Genomic DNA, 5,032 nt, shown 5'->3' on the forward strand with positions numbered 1-5,032 from the left:
ACAACATACTTCACTTTCCAAAATAACAACTTACCTTTGCGAAAGCAGTTGAAGTTCTCAGTGTATTTCCTTTTCAAATGTACTTCAGGAAGTAGTAGTCAAAATAGCTGTGTTTCCCTCTCTTTTTTTATATATATTCATGTACATAACCAATCAAATGTCAGGAAATAATCGTAGAAAATGAAAGTAACATTTTAATTGGTTGAAAATTCAAACAGTTTCTTTTTTTTTTTCTTTTTTTTTCTCTCTCAAAAAAATAGGAAATAAAAAATGAAGTATCAATCTGTAGACAGTATGGAAACTTCCTGCAATTGTTCCCGCACCACACTATCCAGCACCGCATACATGTCTTTGCAGGCCTTGCTCGCGGCATCAATCACACGCTCCAAGTGGTCCTCATGTAGGCGGGAGTTCATTTCCAGTAAAGCAATCTGGTCAGTCTTTGGCAGCAGAGCCAGGGCTGCCTGTGGACCACCTGCAGCCTCCTCAACATAGCTCAAGTCTGTGAGTGGCGTGTCCTCAATGAAACCCACTGAAGAGGCACACACGTAGTCACGCATTGGGATGCCAGCGTCCATGATAGCGAGTGTTGCAGCATTTACGCATGCGCAGTAGTTGCCACCATCAGCTTGGAGAATCTGGACATATATATCAATCTGTGAGCGGGGATACAGCTGTGTCAAGATGGCAGCCTCAAATGTCTGCTTCAAGTGCAGAGTCATCTCGCTGGACCTGCGGTCTCCATGCGTCCGGCGCTCAGCGGTACTGAAAGTGGCCATGCTGAATTGACAGTTCACCACTGCCTTGTCATGGAGTGTTTTGCTTCGGGATCCTCGGATCTCATGCGGCCCGTACACCACAGCCAGCGCCTTGGTGTTGCCCTGCTCGATGTAGGCGGATCAGTCGGCCTGCGCGAAGACCCCCATGCGGGCCTGGATCTTGCGCAACTCACCCGGCTTCCGACCGTCGACCCGGTAGCCCTGGTCAGATAGCAGCTCCATTCCCGCCATGTCAGCGGCCCGCGAGGAAGCACGGACAGACCTACAAACCGTGCACTAGCTTGGGCAAAGAGAGACCAAAATACTACCTCTCCCGGCATGCCAATCACCATGACGCCAGTTCCGCCTGAGACAGGCTCTGCGGGCATAACTGTTGAAAATTCAAACAGTTTCATATGTGTTTTTGTCATGTAATTTACCTCAGGATATTTAGACAGGGCTACAGCCTAAATGTCCCAATGGAATTCCACCAAATTTGGGTAAATGGTAGGGACTGCTATGTAGTAGGGCCTATTCTATATTTGATGAAAGTGTCTCCAGTGGTTTTTCTGTAAATTACTTTCCGACCTTTTTTTAGGGAGCGCTTACCGGTGCGCGCCCCGGTACGCGCACCGGCAGTGTTACGGGAGTCCTCCATTTTGTGTTTCGGTACAATCGAGACACAAGATGGAGGACAAACAACGTTGGGAATGGGTAGAAGGGGGCACGGTAGACAGCCCCTGACCCCCTAGGTTTTCAGAGGGGGGCTTAGGAGGCTCATATAGGCCAACATTTTATTTATTTATTTATTTTTTTCGCGAGAGGAGCACCCGGTACGCGCACCGGGGAGCGTACCGGGGGGCGTACTTTGGTGAAAAATAGTGAAAAAAGTTAGAAAAAGATAATCATTTGGAGTGATGAGAGGTAGGGTAGCCCTGAAAAGAGCTGTTGGATTCTGTGGCTGATTTAGGTACCTACAAGTAGGTTCCAATGCACAGTCTTAAATTCAGGAGGAATATTCCATTCCCCTCATCTGAGAAGTGCACACCATCTCCTCTGTAGATGTCTTGCATGTTGTAACGCAAGTTATTATTGTATATTGAACCCATTCCACAGTCTCTCATGTAAGCAGAAACAGATTTATTCACATGTTTCCGTGCTTTCTCAAATTGTGGACAAAATTGGTTGGACCAGTTCCATTTCTGTCTTTGGCATATATTGGAATATACCAAGGCAGTTTGTGAAAAAAGTGTCATCAATTGATCAAAGGTGTCTGTTAAAAGCATTTCCAGACCTACCCCACTTAAAGTGCCCAAGTCATTTCCTCCACAGTGCACTATTAAGAGGTCAGGGTTTGGCGGATGCAAAAAGGTTTTCACCAATGGTATCAATTGGTGACATCTCAATCCTCTCTGGCCAATCCATTTGATTTCCACATTTGATAAATCAAGGTTGTGAAAATGTGCTAGCTGCATACCTTTGAGCCCAGTGGATGTAGCTATGTCCAATAATCCACACAGAATACATGATGAGAGAAGGTTCTGGTGCAGTCAGATGAAGTGTGGGAATGAAATGGCAGTTGGAACAGTAGGAGTTTACAAAAAAATTATTGTGGAGTTTCTCTGCTCTTGAATCACAAGCAATGATTGGTGGATTCAGATAGTTGAAAACTGAAAGTTAGGGTGCATGGTTGTGTTGTGTGAAAGAAGCAATTTGAATGGTTAAGAAAAAGTTACTAAAAGCAATAATGCCCTGGAAAAGCTGGTGTATTGAGAGGTCAAACATCCTTGCTGACTTAATTTGCAACATTTTAGAATAAACTTTTGAACCTAAGAGTTCAGTTAGGAGGGAGTTGCTATAGTAACAGATAGAAAGGTCTGAGAGGGGGTAGGGTGTTGGTTTGAAAAAAATGAGGGAAGAGTTTTGATTGGTTGAAATGAGGCATATGTGTATAGAATTAGAGGTTTTCTCTGCCAGTCTTGGTTTCAGTGTATTGAGTGCACACCTTTTGCTCTGCTAAAGAAAAATTGGTGTGTGTGTCTGACACTGTTCTTAATCTCCCAAAGCATTTATAAAGGTAAGTAATGATTCATTTAATTTAGATAGAGACTTATTTGCTCTATGGAGAAGATGTGGAAGCAGATAGTGAAAATTCAGTAGTAAAATTGAATGCTTGTAGATAGGACTTGTGCTGTGTTTGTAAAAAGTTATTTAAAAAACGATTTTGGGGTATAAGAATGGCTTTTATTTTTTTGAGAAGCAATTAATAGTGTCTGCCTCTGTAAAGAAATATATTTGAATGTTTTAGAATTATGTCACTTGCGTTACCACAAATTAGGAAGCAGATTGAGATTTTTTCTTGTTGGTTTGTGGCATGTTCTTTGGAAATGTTTGATATTAAAATGTGCAAGATAGAGGAATTGTCTTTTGTGAAACAGTGAGGTTTCAGTAGTGAAATGAAATGCTTGTACATAGGACCTGCGCTGTGTTTGTAAAATGTTATTCAAAAAACGATTTGGGGGGCAAATCAATGGTATTTACATTTGGGCCTTATTTATGATTGCCTTGTGGCGCCAGTGCGTCACTTTTAACATGGGAAAAAAGTGACGCACCGGTGGCGCAAGGCATTAATAAATAAGGCTTTGAGTTTCTTTGCTATTGGTTTCTGTCTTGCATTTTGATAATGCTTGCTATGTATATTTGCAAGATAGGGGATTTGTATTTTGTGAAACAGTGAGGTTTCAGTAGTGAAATTGAATGCTTGTACATAGGTCTTGCGCTGTGTTTTTAAAATGTTATACAAAAAACGATTTTGGGGGCAAATCAATGGTATTTACATTTGGGTGTTATTTATGATTGCCTTTTGGTGCCGGTGTGTCACTTTTAACATGGGACAAAAGTGACGTACCGGTGGCGCAAGGCCTCCATAAATAAGGCCTTGAGTTTCTTTGCTGTTGGTTTGTGTCTTGCGTTTGATAATGCTTGCTATGTATATTTGCAAGATAGGGGATTTGTATTTTGTGAAACAGTGAGGTTTCAGTAGTGAAATTGAATGCTTGTACATAGGTCTTGCGCTGTGTTTTTAAAATGTTATACAAAAAACGATTTTGGGGGCAAATCAATGGTATTTACATTTGGGTGTTATTTATGATTGTCTTGTGGCGCCGGTGCATCACTTTTAACATGGGACAAAAGTGACGCATCGGTGGCGCAAGGCCTCCATAAATAAGGCCCTGAGTTTCTTTGCTGTTGGTTTGTGTCTTGCTTTTTGATAATGCTTGCTATGAACATTTGTAAGATAGGGGATTTGTATTTTGTGAAACAGTGAGATTTCAGTAGTGAAATTGAATGCTTGTACATAGGTCCTGCGCTGTGTTTTTTAAATGTTATTCCAAGAACGATTTTGGTGGCAAATCAATGGTATTTACATTTGGGCCTTATTTATGATTGCCTTGTGGCGCCAGTGCGTCCATTCTAACATGGGAAAAAAGTGATGCACTGGTGGTGGAAGGCCTTCATAAATAAGGTCCTGAGATTCTTTGCTGTTGATTTCTGTCTTGCTTTTTGATAATGCTTGCTATGAACATTTGCAAAATAGAGGATTTGTATTTTGTGAAACAGTGAGGTTTCAGTAGTGAAATTGAATGCTCGTACATAGGTCTTGCGCTGTGTTTTTAAAATGTTATTCAAAAAAGGATTTTGGGGGCAAATCAATGGTATTTACATTTGGGTGTTATTTATGATTGCCTTTTGGCGCCGGTGTGACACTTTTAACATGGGACAAAAGTGACGTACCGGTGGCGCAAGGCCTCCATAAATAAGGCCTTGAGTTTCTTTGCTGTTGGTTTGTGTCTTGCTTTTTGATAATGCTTGCTATGTATATTTGCAAGATAGGGGATTTGTATTTTGAGAAACAGTGAGGTTTCAGTAGTGAAATTGAATGCTTGTACATAGGTCTTGCGCTGTGTTTTTAAAATGTTATTCAAAAAACGATTTTGAGGGCAAATCAATGGTATTTACATTTGGGTGTTATTTATGATTGCCTTTTGGCGCCGGTGTGTCCCTTTTAACATGGGACAAAAGTGACGTACCGGTGGCGCAAGGCCTCCATAAATAAGGCCTTGAGTTTCTTTGCTGTTGGTTTGTGTCTTGCTTTTTGATAATGCTTGCTATGTATATTTGTAAGATAGGGGATTTGTATTTTGTGAAACAGTGAGGTTTCAGTAGTGAAATTGAATGCTTGTACATAGGTCCTGTGCCTTGTTTTTTAAATG

The 5,032-nt window shown here is 41.3% G+C and overlaps 1 pseudogene; it reads right to left on the minus strand.

Annotated features, from left to right (window-relative positions):
* Positions 1 to 278: 278 nt before the first annotated feature.
* On the minus strand, positions 279 to 1,058 carry LOC147664941 (exosome complex component RRP41 pseudogene; annotated as a pseudogene).
* Positions 1,059 to 5,032: the final 3,974 nt, after the last annotated feature.

Source organism: Lissotriton vulgaris, unplaced genomic scaffold, assembly GCF_964263255.1.
Source record: "Lissotriton vulgaris unplaced genomic scaffold, aLisVul1.2 SCAFFOLD_6646, whole genome shotgun sequence".
Classification (NCBI taxonomy): Eukaryota; Metazoa; Chordata; class Amphibia; order Caudata; family Salamandridae; genus Lissotriton; species Lissotriton vulgaris.